The 14,847-nt window shown below is 41.7% G+C and overlaps 1 protein-coding gene across 24 annotated transcripts in view; it reads right to left on the bottom strand.

Moving 5' to 3' along the window:
* Nucleotides 1–14,847, bottom strand: part of LOC125450923 (receptor-type tyrosine-protein phosphatase delta) — a 2,532,553-nt gene that overhangs the window by 1,354,494 nt on the left and 1,163,212 nt on the right. For all 24 annotated transcript variants that reach the window (XM_059644541.1, XM_059644540.1, XM_048527343.2 and 21 more), the window contains one exon: nucleotides 4,357–4,398. The gene's annotated coding sequence lies outside the window, so the exon portion shown is untranslated. The remainder of the gene's footprint in view (nucleotides 1–4,356; nucleotides 4,399–14,847) is intronic.

Raw genomic sequence — 14,847 nt, forward strand, 5'->3', positions numbered from 1 at the left:
GTATACATTTAGAACCTAACCTAAATCCTTTGGCTCCATGCACAAATTAGCACTGTGGTCCTGAATGGGCCCTACTCTTTCTCTCATTATTCTTTTCCCTTAATGTATCTGTAAATCCTGTGTCTGTTTTGACAAAGAAGGCTTTCAAAGCATGCACAGCAACCTCTGTGGTGTCTTGATCAGTGGATTTCTCTGCACTACATTCCATCCAAGAGCAAATAGTAACTCTTGAGAAATTTGCAATGGGAACTCACACAACAAACCGTATGCCCTTCATCGATTATTAAACTGATTTCAAAAAGGGTTGGAGACCATGGTTTCTTTTAATCCCTGTTGCTGTGTTGCAGTTTACAGATGACTATATAGACATGATGGTGTTACTTCTCATGGCAGTGATATATTCCATGAAGTAGCGCAAGAGGTACATCTGTTGTAGCTTTAGTTGTTATATGATAAGGGTCATTGAAGCTTGATCTCCAGACACCACAGCCGATCACTCCTAACACTTCATTTACTTTGGAATAGGATCGAGGTACAAAATGTACACATGCCCACAAATACACATGTATATAAATACACTCATGCACAGTTCTAAATTATAGCTGCATTTAGTAAATGAGCTTGTAGACATTGTTTCTTTGAAAGCTTGGAAGAAGCATGAATGGAAGCTGTATAGGTGGAAGCATAGATAAGGCTCTGGACATTGGGTTGCCAACAGTTATCAAATGAAGAAGGGTCACTGGGACCAAAACATTAATCCCACAGATGATGCCAAACCTGTTTCATTTCTACAGCAATTTATGTTTTTATTTCAGATTTCCAGCACCTGCAGTTCTTTTATTTTAGTGATTAAATGCATTTCTGGAGGTTTCATCACACATCATTTCCTCAGACTCCAGCTGTTTCATGGTCATTATTGAAGCATTGCCTTCCTACATCAATCAGAAATCAAACAGCCTCATGAACCAACTGGATGGTGCTTGATTGTCAACCAAAGGGCCTTTTATAACTCCAATGTTTTTTCATATTTTGTAAATGATTTTTAAAAAATGATCCCACAATTGTCTCACATTGTATGCTGCAGTGTGTTGGATATTCTAATCCTGGAGATTCCAGACCAACCCTGGAAGCTTGGCCACCATATCTGTCCATGATGGTATATTTGTGCAGGAGTGGCGTAAAAGGGAGAACTACAAACAAAGAGATAGTAGGAACTGCCAATGCTGGAAAATCTGAGATTATAAGGTGTTATCTACAAGGTGTTAACTACAAACAAATTTATTTATCAAGTGGTCAGATACAGTTTGCATGAAGACACTCTTGTTATTTCGATAGGTCTTCCAGCAATGACCTCTTCCTTTCTTCCTCTACAGTAGTTGTTTCGCTTCACACAGGCCTCCAATTGATTTTTGCATTGTTCCTTTACGTTATCTAGGATAAAGCCTCTTAGCAAGGCAGAACATTGCTTGAGACCCTAACTGCACTTGCAGCACATCACATTGAACCAAAGGCTACCGACATAATTACACTTGTGCTAATTTGATAGCAAATTCTCTCTCATTCTAGCAGTGCTCGTTTGAAGTGTTCAGAATGCCAACTCCAATCGCATTGCTAAAGATTCATTTAAATATTGTGGAAGCACCCAGAAACATGTCTTTCCAGGTGAAATTGCATTCAAAGTGGAATGGTTTAATGCTAATACATGGTAAAAGCCAGGAAAGTGTGGACCATGTGTTCTGATTTGGTCAAAACCTAATTGGACATTGAGAGAGAATAAATCATTCTTTGTTACTGTATGTGGCATCATTGCTCAAGTGAGTGGGTATGGTCATGTATTGGCATCTCATTTTACCCTTGGGATTTGTACTGCTTGTTCTGTCAGTAATTAATTACCATTGCAATTGTCACTTGCTTCAATGATGATGTCTACTTGGAGTCATGATTTTCTACCATAGGTGCATGTAACAGAACAGGCTGATTCTCAAACTGCAGTTGTTTGGGCACATGGTGGGAACTCAGGCATGACTCTATTTAACATGATGCACATTCATGGTCTGCATGATATTGACACGTTGCTGGTCAAACTTTGGTCATGTGTCAAACCACAGTGGCGAGAATGACATTGGCACTGCAGCCTTCTTTGTTTACACAGCAGTCAAGAGAGGCCAATTTTTTGCTCTCTCTGTTATGCTCAAGGACTTCCATTAAAATGGAGTTTGACAGGGCCCTCTGCTTGAATTTGCCACTACGGCAGTTCAATCAGGAATAAAAAGCTCCCAGTTTTCTCATTCTAGAGAATGTCAAAATGCTCATGCTTCACCACCAGTTCAAAGAGGCAACACACAGGGAAATGAATGAAGTGTGTTGTCTGTTGGTCCGTTCTGCCATCCTTATTTATAAAGATTCGGCCATTGGAACGGCCCATGTCTATGGAGATTCTCTGCTCTTACTGGCTGCCAGCAGGCATATTCGAAGAGTTTAAAGGCTGACAATCAATCTGTTTGGCCACATTACAAGCACACCTTTCATGGCCAATAAATCTGCACATGGGATTCAAAGCCAGAGCCTCTGACCCAAAGGTAGAAATATTAACGACATGTCACAAGGTCTGATTTTGTTCGAGCAACTAGATGTCCTGTGACAGGAACTAGTTATAGAATTATAGAGCTGTACAGCATAGAAACAGACCCTTCTCTCCAATACGGCCATGCTGGCCAGATATCCTAAAAAAATCTAGTCTCATTTGCCAGCATTTGGCACAAATCTCTCTAAACCCTTTCTATTCATATGCCCATCCAGATGCCTTTTAAATGTTGCAATTATACCAACCTCCACCACTTCCTCTGGCAGCTCATTCCACATACACACACCAGCCTCTGTGTGAAAAAGTTGCCCCTGAGGTCCCTTTTAAATCTTTCCCTACTCACCTTTAACCTACCCCTTCTAGTTTTGGACTCTCTGATGCCGGGAATAGCTAAAGTCTATTCACCCTATCCATGCCGCTTGCAGGCATTTGGGAACAGGCTGATGTCAGGGCTACAACTTGATGATACAGAAGAAACATCAGCTTCTCATGTTAAATACAAAACAAAACTCATACATGAAACTTCAGCAATTGGTCATAACCTGGAAACCTCAGGGCAACATTTTCTAATTGTTGAACTGTACAATGTATGAACTATGTTTGTAAAGTATTAACAATATAAACAACCCTAGTCTTGAGAAATAACATTGCACCCTATGCAGCAGCAGCAGGTATGACTGCAACAGGCAAATGAAGTAGAAGGCCTAACTTTTAGACTTAGCTGAATCATTGCTCATAGTCTTGATCTGCAAATAACAAGCTCATACACAACTTGACGATGAACATGAACCATCACAGTACGACTCTTACTTGCCACATGGCGAGTTCGTTAGAATAGCTCCTTCGTGAATTTGACACAGAACATAAATATTTAATTAGTGTTGTGAACAAAGAAAAGCATTACAAAAGTATGTCGCTTCTTGAAAAAAAAATTTTTGGCAACTGCTCAAAATTGACAGTAACATGAGTAGGCTTACCAGATGAGTTTCTTTGGAAGTTTACCCAAAATCTTCAGCCTCATCCTAATGACCCATGGTCAGCCTTTGATTTAAGAAAAGCCCTTTGTCTTGTAATGGATGTGAAACAATAAAGTCATTACATTTTGTGAGCTTTTCAGTTAGAAAAAATTCTGAAAAGCAGTTGATCCCCAATTGTTTCATGTTTTTATATGTAATGACAATAAACAAAAAATGCAAGGGAGAGGTGAATTCTGACATACAGGAGCTCCGTTGAGTGGAAATCTGAACAGGGATTGTCAGAAACCATATGGCAAGTTCACAAAATAAAAAGGGTGACACTGAGAGCAAAAGCAAAATTTACTTATCACTGTAAAGAAGATGACATGAACAAGAATCCTTCCTTAATCTGACAATTACTAATAGGTGCATACCACCTAATGCACTGTCTGTATCATAAATTCAAACAGTGCAGATAAATTCAAACAGTGAGACAATATACTCGCTAATTCAACTGGATCTTATGGGTATTATTTTCAGCTCACTCCATGGCAACACGATTGGCTTAAGTCTCTTTATGGCAGGCAGGTTTTAACATTTTTCAGAATGACTATTTTATAACATTGTCTGATCAAATAAACTTAATCTTGTTGTCACCAGGATCTATTGTCAGGTAAACCTTTTTATAAGTAATCCAATATTGTTGTAAACCTGAAATATTTCTGGCAACTGCTCAAAATTGTCAGGAACACAAGAAGGAATTAATTGACTTGACAAATGAGTTCACTTTTAAGTTTACCCAAAATCATCACATACCTTCCCTCAAGGTACATTCTGCTGTTGTCCCAGAACAGAGATCTAAAAAGGAAAACAAGAAAATTATAAATCTTTCTGAATTACCTGGAAAAATCCTTTCATACTCCAAATGATGGTGCAGCACTATGCCCCTGTCTTTGGAGAGAAATGAAAATGCCAGGCTAGATGTTGATGAAAATATACTGCATTCTACATCGATGTAAAAGAAGAGAACATGCATTCTGTCATCTACAACACCTGGATTTCCATCAAATACACGTTAAAAATATCAACTCAGCAGCTCAGTCTAACCAGTAATTTCATTTTTTTTGTAATCTGCAACTCAGGATATCTGTCAGTTTATATGTTTAATTGCAAGGTATCTAAAAATGCAGCAGAAAATGACTATCTTAGTGGTGATAAAGAAGTTCCTGTGACAACAACAGTTTAAGGTTAAAAATAATCACAACAGCATTTTAAATGCTGCCTCAGTGAAAAACAATACCAGGGAAAAAGGAGAGATAATGGGAATTGCCGATGCTGGAGAATCTGAGATAACAAAGTGTGGAGCTGGATGAACACAGCAGGCCAAGCAGCATCTTAGGAGCACAAAAGCTGGTGTTTCGGGCCTAGGCCCTTCATCGGGTCTAGGCCTGAAACATCAGCTTTTGTGCTCCTAAGATACTGCTTGGCCTGCTGTGTTCATCCAGCTGCACACTTTGTTATCTGGGGAAAAAGGAAGCATTTTCTTCAAATTATTTAGTTTTCATCCACACTTATCCCACCTTCTATCTCCAGGATGGTCAGACTAAGAGCATGGAGAGAATGATCTCATTATTCTTAGCTTGCTGCAGTGCTGTAATTAAACTCAACCTGATCTCAAGGAACCAGCATCTCATCTTTTGACTCAGCACTTCACGGAGTTATGGACTCAATTTGACAATTTTCAATCACAACTTTAAATCCCACTTTGTTTTTATTTGCTACTTGAATTTTATTTATCCCCACTTTTCCTCTTATTTCCAGCTCTCAGTTTTCAAATGGTAGCTATTCAGGATCTTTCACTTGATATCTCTTTTTAGATACATCAGTTATTTCTTCATTTGTCTCACTGCACTCCCTTTGACCACATGCCCTGAAATCTTTGTTAAGTAATCTTTCCTGCAGTCCTTTTCACAGATCTTCCTTTTCATTCTTCTTCTAACTCCACCCATGCCTTTCATTTGCTGAAAACATGTTAGTTTTTCAAATTTGATGAGACAACATGAAAATGTAACCATATTTCTCTCTCCACAGGTGCTGCTAGAATCTGATGAGAAATACCAGCATTTCCTATCTTCAGATATCCAGCATCAACAGTATTTTGTTTTTGTAATCATTGCTGCAGCTTTTGGAACCTTTTGAACTGCAGAGAACTCAAAAAAACCTACAACAGGTAAACAAGTACTCATGCATATTCCACCATTTTGTTTCGCTATCTTTCTCAATGGTTACTGAAGGCTCCAGTAAATGTGCACTTGCTGAAAAGATGTTAGTTTTTCAAGTTTGATGAGACATCAACAACCTGAATGCACACTTTGAAATTTTGCTAAGTGGGGCAATTTGGTGCAAAAAAGCAGGAGATACAATTCTGATATTTTACCAAAGTATTGTCAAAAAGCTGGAGACACAGTCAAGAATTTAAACCTGGGGATATGTCTCAGGTGAGCTATTAGGTGATTGGTAGATTTCAAGTTTTCTTTTTCTTTAAACCAGTCAGTATTCTAAACTGGCACTGAGGAGAAGTAAATCTTGTATTTACAACAACGACAAAGTCAAACATCATGACATAACAATGACATAACAACAGATATTTTTAAACTTGAAGCCTAATTCGCTGAATGCAAAACAATAAATGTGGCAGTACAGATGATGTATTGCAGCTGTGGGAGCTGGTGGGTACCTACATGAAGCAAGTCTTCAGTTTAAGGGGTTCAACTCAGATATGATGAGCTGGAGTCCAAACTTGGGATACTGATGGCTTGGGGAGGGGAAAGTTCGCAAAGGTAGCCTGAAGGATGAGTTTAGGAAGTGAATTTGGAACAGTTCTTAGAGTACTAAATTCAGAAATCGATGAAATTACAGACTATTTTAAATCTGTAAAGTATAATGAGGCAGAATTTTAAAAAAAACAATGTCCTAATAGCAAAGTATCTTCTAGGTAAGAGCGATCAGAGCATGCTTCAATTTTACATTCAGCTTGAAGGTGAAACATTTAAGTTGGAAACTAGCATTTTAAACTTGTCAACTTAAATAGTTGTAAGTGAATGAGACACTCTTGTCTGAATAGAATGGAAAAATGGGATAAAGATTATGGCTTATGAATGTGAGAATTAGGCGGAAGTATAAGGCATTCAATCCCTCAACCACAATCTGCTATTCAATAAGATTGTAGCTGATTTAATAATTCCACTTTGCTGCCGACCTACAATAATGACTGCCTTAAAGATATTCTCTGCTTCCAACACTTTTGAGGACGACAGTTACAAAGATTCTTAACTTTTTGTGAGGAAAATAATTCATGATCTCTATCTTAAATGAGTAACCCTCTACTTATAAACAGTGACCCTCGTTCTAGATTCTCCCACAATGAACCATCCTTTCCACATTCACTCTGTCAAGAATCCTTAAGATCTCACATTTTTCAAAGTCACTTCTTAGTCTTCTAAACTTCAGTTGATACAAGCCTAATCACAAATGGGGATACAACACACATATGGAAATCTTGCTACTAGTGTCCAGTACATTGCCAAGACCCCAAAAGTAGTGTATCAATTTTCATCACCTGAAGGAAGGAAGTAGTGGCATTCGAAGTAATTCAGAGAAGGTGCACTCAGCAGATTTCTGAAATAGAGTTGTTTTATGAGGAAAGAATTATCTGGTTTGGCCTTTACCCATTTAGGATGATGAGTATTTATCTTCTGGAATACATAAGATCAAGTGGGATTAAAAAAAGTGAATGCGGAGATGTTGTTTACTCCTAAATCATAATCTAGAACAAATGAAAATGACTTAAAAATAAGGGTGTATTTCATTTAAGATGCAGTTGCAAAGCAATTTATTTTTTCAAAGGGTGATTTATCCTGCGGAATTCTCTTCTACAAAGCAGGTTCATTGATTTATATTCAAGGCTGAGAGAGACAGATTTCAATTTGGAAGGCAGTAAACTATTGGTGGTTTGAGTGCTAGGGAGCAAAGCAAATGGAAGATCACAATGAGATCAGCCACAATATCATTCAGTGGCACTGCAGATATGAGGGCCAAATGATCTACTTCTGCACCTCTTTCTCAAAATCATGCATAATCCTTTTGTAGAAGACAAACTGAACTTGGGAGTAAACATAGCCAACTGCAATATATAGACCACTTGGAATACTGTGTGCATTTTTGATCTCCTTACCAATGGAAAGGTATACTTGCTGCATAGAGGATGTAACAAAGTTTCACCAAGCAAATTGCTGGATTGGAGGGATTGGTCGATGAGGAAAATTAAACAGATTGGAAGGCAAATCTGGTATTTTGAAGAAACATAAAAACATAGAAGATAGGAGCAGGAGGAGGCTACTCAGCCCTTCCAGCCTGCTCTGCCATTCATCACGATCATGGCTGATCGTTCAACTCAAACCTGCTTTCTCCCCATAACATTTGATCCCATTTTCCCCAAGTATGATATCGAATTGCCTCTTGAATACATTCAATGTTTTGGTATCAACTACTTCCTGTTATATGAACTTCACAGGCTCACCACTCTTTGAGTGAAGAAATGTCTCTTCATTTCCATCCTAAATCGCCTACTCCAAACCCTCACACTGTGACTCCTGGTTCTGGACACATCCACCATTGGCAACATCCTCCCTACATCTACCCTGTCCAATTCGGTTAGAATTTTCAAAGTCTTGGTGAGATTCCACCCTCGTTTATCTGAACTCTAGCGAAAACATCCCAACTTAGTCAAGCTCTCCTCCTTCTTTAGACCCATCATCCCCTGAATCAGCCTGGTAAATCTCCATAAAGCTACACTCCCTCAAGAGCAAGAGCATACTTCCTCACAAAACAATACCAAAATTACACACAAAATTGCAGGTGTGGTCTCACCAAGGACCATTACAATGAGAGCTGATTTCAATCAAATATTCAGAATTCTTTCAGAGATTGACAGGATAGATGCAGAACGGATGTTTTCCTCGGGTGGAAGTGCCTAGAACCAGGTACACAACATCAAGATAATGGACAGGCATCTAGGACTGAAGTGAGAGGGAAAGTCTTGACATACAGACTTGTGAATCTCTGGAATTTTCCATCGCAAAGGGTTGTGGACACTCAGCTTTTGAGCATATTCAAGGCAGAGATTGATAGATTTCATGTAAAAACATTAAGGGATAACTTGGGAGTGTAGGATAATGATGTTTAAGTTGAAGATCAGTCTTGATCTCAGTCTTGATGAATGGGGTAGTAGGTGTGAAGGGTTAAATGGTCTCCTCCTGCTCATGTTCTCATTGCTGACCTGTAGAAGAAATACGTCCACATCGTCACAAAGACAAAGTGTCCCATCCATTTTCAGAATGGTCACATTGAGGTAATGGCAAAAACAATTAGAAATTTTCTTCTGCAGCACAGCAAAAAAAATACGCGAATCAACTTTCAGTTGTACATTGGATGTGCCATTACCTAATTTTTCATCAGAGCAGTTTAAAATAGTGGTTTGCAAACATCCCTTACAGGACAGGAAGTGCTAAAAATAGACTTTCCAAGTGTTCCCTTCATATTGTACACTCGATGAAGCTCTGTCTTATTTCCCTTATGCAGACTCATGTACCTGAAAAGAAAGGGATTGTACTATTACAGAAAACGTGATTTGAATACACAACTAAAAGAATTACCGTCATAATTATTCAACAAGCTGGAAAGAAAAAGTCACAAATCTGATGCAAAATGGATGAAAAATAGATCAGCTTTGTGACCATATCACTAATCCCTCCCCATAATCACGCCCCTCCCCTTGTCCGAAACCCCCCAGTTTTTGAACATCTGATTGAAAATCAATACATTTTCGAGGGTACCTTTTGAGCAGCTGATTAAACACTACCTATAATCCTACAGTAGGTCTGTTTGAAATGATTGCTGCAAAAATGGCTTTCTGACATGTCTACTTTCATATTATTATACACTTAAGCACATGTAGTTTGCAATTCAGTCTTGCCATGTATGGCTAGTGACTGATTCAAGCAACAGCACTAAAAACAGAATGACGTGAAAAGTCAAGAGCATTTGCTTCTAGCGATAAGTAAAACAAATTTCAAGTCTGAAATAGTGAGAAAACCCACTTAGCACTTAGCAGGCATGTATATCATTTCCACAAACTTTTAGACCAGGCTATCAACCCCATCATAGAATGCAACTCCATTCAGAATAGCTTCACTACAAAAGAACATCCTGAATTTGTGCAGTTTCAGACATTAAAACTAAATCAAACCTTCTGTGTTCAACAGGAATCAATGTTCTTTGTGCCTGTTTTATTGCGTTTGTTTGGAATTCTAAAAAAGTTTTCTCTTCACTGAGACCTGCACACAAAATTCTCTGTGATTGAATTAGTTCCATGGCATGTCACATTAAAAACTTAGAAGCATCCAAAATTTAATTCCAAAACATTCTGTGTCTAAAGTGCTTGAACAAAGGTCAGAAGGTTTTAAAATTCCAAGTTAAAGAGGGAATACTTGTGTATGTTTGGTGCTTTCTTCAAAGCACAATCTTACACCTATCATTATTTATGTATGTCCATTTTTAATTCAGTATAGATTCAGAAGACTGATGACAAATCTGGGTATCAATCATTCCAAACATCTAGCTCATAGTCTATTTCAACACAGGGATAGCAAGCCAGACCAAATTAGACTTTCTAACACTGCATTTAAAAGACAAGTGAAATGTTTTAAAAAAATTCTATCCTCAAAATTGCTCAATTATTCTGAATTAGATACTACAAATAGCAGATCTTGCAATTTAAATTTTTAATTTAAGTTAAAAATTAACAAATTACTATTGATAATCTTATGTTAGCCAGTGAATTATAAAATGATCAAATTATTATCTATGATCTGAGCTTAATCTTCTTTAATTACCAAACTCCACTCTCACGCTGACAGACAGACATGTTTCATTTTTAAAACTAGCTATGTCGTAAGTTCAGAGATAATGGGAACTGCAGATGCTGGAGAAACCAAGATCATAAAATGTGAGGCTGGATGAACACAGCAGGCCAAGCAGCATCTCAGAAGCACAAAAGCTGACGTTTCGGGCCTAGACCCTTCATCAGAGAGGGGGATGGAGTGAGGGTTCTGGAATAAATAGGGAGAGAGGGGGAGGCGGACCAAAGATGGAGAGAAGAGAAGATAGGTGGAGAGGAGAGTATAGGTGGGAAGGTGGGGAGGGGATAGGTCAGTCCAGAGAAGACTGAGAGGTCAAGGAGGTGGGATGCGGTTAGTAGGTAGGAGATGGGGGTGCGGCTTGGGGTGGGAGGACGGGATGGGTGAGAGGAAGAACAGGTTAGGGAGGCAGAGACAGGCTGGACTGGTTTTGGGAAGCAGTGGGTGGAGGGGAAGAGCTGGGCTGGTTTTGGGATGCGGTGGGGGAAGGGGAGATTTTGAAGCTGGTGAAGTCCACATTGATACCATTGGGCTGCAGGGTTCCCAAGTGGAATATGAGTTGCTGTTCCTGCAACCTTCGGGTGGCATCACTGTGGCACTGCAGGAGGCCCATGATGGACATGTCATCTAAAGAATGGGAGGGGGAGTAGAAATGGTTTGCGACTGGGAGGTGCAGTTGTTTATTGCGAATTGAGCGGAGGTGTTCTGCAAAGCGGTCGCCAAGCCTCCGCTTGGTTTCCTCAATATAGAGGAGGCCACACCGGGTACAGTGGATGCAGTATACCACATTGGCAGATGTGCAGGTGAACATCTGCTTAATATGGAAAGTCATCTTGGGGCCTGGGATAGGGGTGAGGGAGGAGGTGTGGGGGCAAGTGTAGCATTTCCTGCGGTTGCAGGGGAAGGTGCCGCATGTGGTGGGGTTGGAGGGCAGTGTGGAGCGAACGAGGGAGTCACAGAGAGAGTGGTCTCTCCGGAAAGCAGACAAGGGTGGGGATGGAAAAATGTCTTGGGTGGTGGGGTCGGATTGTAGATGGCGGAAGTGTCGGAGGATGATGCGTTGTATCCGGAGGTTGGTGGGGTGCTGTGTGAGAAGGACGGGTATCCTCTTTGGGCGGTTGTGGCGGGGGCGGGGTGTGAGGGATGTGTTGCGGGAAATGCGGTCAAGGGCGTTCTCGACCACTGTGGGGGGGAATGTTGCGGTCCTTGAAGAACTTGGACATCTGGGATGTGTGGGAGTGGAATGCCTCATCGTGGGAGCAGATGCGGCAGAAGCAGAGGAATTAGGAATAGGGGATGGAATTTTTGCAGGAGGGTGGGTGGGAAGAGGTGTATTCTAGGTAGCTGTGGGAGTCGGTGGGCTTGAAATGGACATCAGTTACAAGCTGTATCAGAGATAATGGGAACTGCAGATGCTGGAGAATCCAAGAACATAAAATGTGAGGCTGGATGAACACAGCAGGCCAAGCAGCATCTCAGGAGCACAAAAGCTGATGTTTCGGGCCTAGACCCTTCATCAGAGAGGGGGATGGGGTGAGGGTTCTGGAATAAATAGGGAGAGAGGGGGAGGCGGACCGAAGATGGAGAGATAAGAAGATAGGTGGAGAGAGTATAAGTGGGGAGGTAGGGAGGGGATAGGTCAGTCCAGGGAAGACGGACAGGTCAAGGAGGTGGGATGAGGTTAGTAGGTAGGAGATGTGGGTGCGGCTTGGGGTGGGAGGAAGAGATGGGTGAGAGGAAGAACAGGTTAGGGAGGCAGAGACAGGTTGGACTGGTTTTGGGATGCAGTGGGTGGAGGGGAAGAGCCCGGCTGGTTGTGTGGTGCAGTGGGGGGAGGGGACGAACTGGGCTGGTTTAGGGATGCAGTAGGGGAAGGGGAGATTTTGAAGCTGGTGAAGTCCACATTGATACCGTTAGGCTGCAGGGTTCCCAAGCGGAATATGAGTTACTGTTCCTGCAACCTTCGGGTGGCATCATTGTGGCACTGCAGGTGTTCAACGGCTGTTTTAGTGATGAACATCAAAACTCAGGAAATCTGATGGGCTGTGTTACAGATGCACAGGTCTGCATCGTCCTCGAATTCTGAAGTCACCAGAGTAAACATTGTCTGGAGACATTTCCAGATTTCTCTTTGACTTGAGTTCTTTTCTCAGGACTTTCAACAAGCCAATGACTAGAGAATAACTAGGGGGAAGAAAACTGAATAAACCAGTCCTACAGCTTCCAAAGCAGTACTCTTCCGCCTGTCCAAATAAAGCTAAAGCCAGTTCACCTCAGAACTTCTTGTTCTTTTTCAAGATTTTCTGTAATTGGACTGAGGTAATTGGCCTCCAACAAGCACAAGCTTTTTTTTCCACCAGGTATCAGGAAATACTTTTCCTGATTCTCAATGTCTTCAATTATGTTGGGATTCTTTGGTTCAAAACTCTGTCAAACGCTGCCTTGACATTAAGGGAGTCATTCTCAGATCACTTGTTTTCATTCATGTTCGAATTAAGGCTGTAAAGAGTTCTGGAGCTAAATGGCACTGGCAGAACTGACACTGGCTATCCATGGAGATAGCGAGAACTGCAGATAGTGGAGTCAGAGTTGATAGTGTGGAGCTGGAGGAACACAGCAGGTCAGGCAGTATCAGAGGAGCAGGACAGTCGACGTTTCCAGCCTAGGCCTTTCATCACCACTGGGGAGGGGGAAGGAAGCTGTGAAATTAACAGAAGAAAGATGGTGGGGCTGGGGAAGGTAGGTGGTATAGCGATACATGGATGCACATAGGGATAGTGGCGATTGGTCAGTGGTAAGGGTGGGATGGATAGATGGGGAAGGAGATGGACAGAAAGTGCCAGGTTAAGTAGGCAGGAATGAGAGGGAGGGTTGGACATGGGATGAGGCCGGAGGTGGGCAGATTATGGAACTGGTGTGTTCTATGTTTAGGCCATATGGCTCCTGTGATGTAATATGTGGTGTTGCTCCTCTAGTTTGTGGGTGGCATCATTGTGGCATTGGAGGAGGCCCAGGATGGACATGTCACGAAGGGAGCAGGAGGGGGAAGTTAGAATGGTTACCAACTGCAAGATGTTGTTGCTCCCATGAGGAGCTTGAACAGTTCATAACTTTACTAACATATTCCACCCCAACCTTAAATTTACCTGGACCATCTCCGATATCTCCCTTACCTTCCTGGACATCTCTGACTCCATTTTGGTAACCATTTCAATACTGACATCTACTTCAATCCCACCAACTCCCACCGCTCTCTAGACTACACCTCCTCTCACCCACCCTCTTGCAAGAATGCAATTCGCATGAGATGTCCTCCTACTTCAAGGACTGCAATCTGCCCCCCTCCGTTGATCAAAATGCCCTCACCGCATCTCTTGTATTTTCTGCACTTCAACCCTCAAAACCCCTCCCCCCAACCTCCACATCCAGCGCAGCATCCTCTGCCATCTACAACCTGATCCCACCACTATCTGCCTACTGTACGGACCGCTCTCTCCACGACTCCCTTGTCCATTTGACATACCCACCACACCCAGCACCTTTTCCTACAACTACAGGCAATGCTCACGCCCCTACACCTCCCTTCTCACTTCCATCCAAGGCCCAAGACAAACTTTCCATATCCGACAGGTGTTCACCTATACATCCTCTAACCTCTCTAATGTATCCGCCGTTCCTGATGTAATCTCATCCGCTTCAGTGAAACCAAACATAGACTTGGTGACAGATTTGTGGAGTATCTGCGCTCTGTACATTATAATCAACAACTCCAGTGCCACTTGCAAACTAGAGAAGCCACACTACGTACTAAACTTCGAGAGCCTTGTGGCCTAAACATAGAATTCACCGGTTTCAAAATCTCCCCACCTTCAGACTCATCCCATGTCCGACCCTCCCTCTCATCCCTGCCTGCTTGACCTGGCACTACCTATCCATCTCCTTCCCCACCTATCCACCCCAACCTAGCCACTGACCAATCAGCACCACCCCAGCCTACATCCAGCTATCGCAATTTCACCTCTCTTCCCCCAGCCCCAGCCCTCTTTCCTCTATTTATTTCGAAGCTTCCAACCCCCTCTCCAGTCTTGATAAAGGGTCTCGGGCTGAAACATTGAAGCTCCTGCTCCTCTGATGTTGCCTGACCCGTTGTGTGCCTCCACCTCCAGACTGCATCAACTAAGTATCCGTGAGCAATTTCAGCAGTGAACAACGTCCAAAGTAATAACAGTATGGTAGAGATGACAGCTATTGTTGTGAGAAACACAATGCTTCATCAAGCAACCAGGAGCAAAAAAATCTAATTCCAAGGATGGTTGAAGGAAGGCTTATA

This window comes from Stegostoma tigrinum, chromosome 3 (assembly GCF_030684315.1).
Source record: "Stegostoma tigrinum isolate sSteTig4 chromosome 3, sSteTig4.hap1, whole genome shotgun sequence".
NCBI classification, from domain to species: domain Eukaryota; kingdom Metazoa; phylum Chordata; class Chondrichthyes; order Orectolobiformes; family Stegostomatidae; genus Stegostoma; species Stegostoma tigrinum.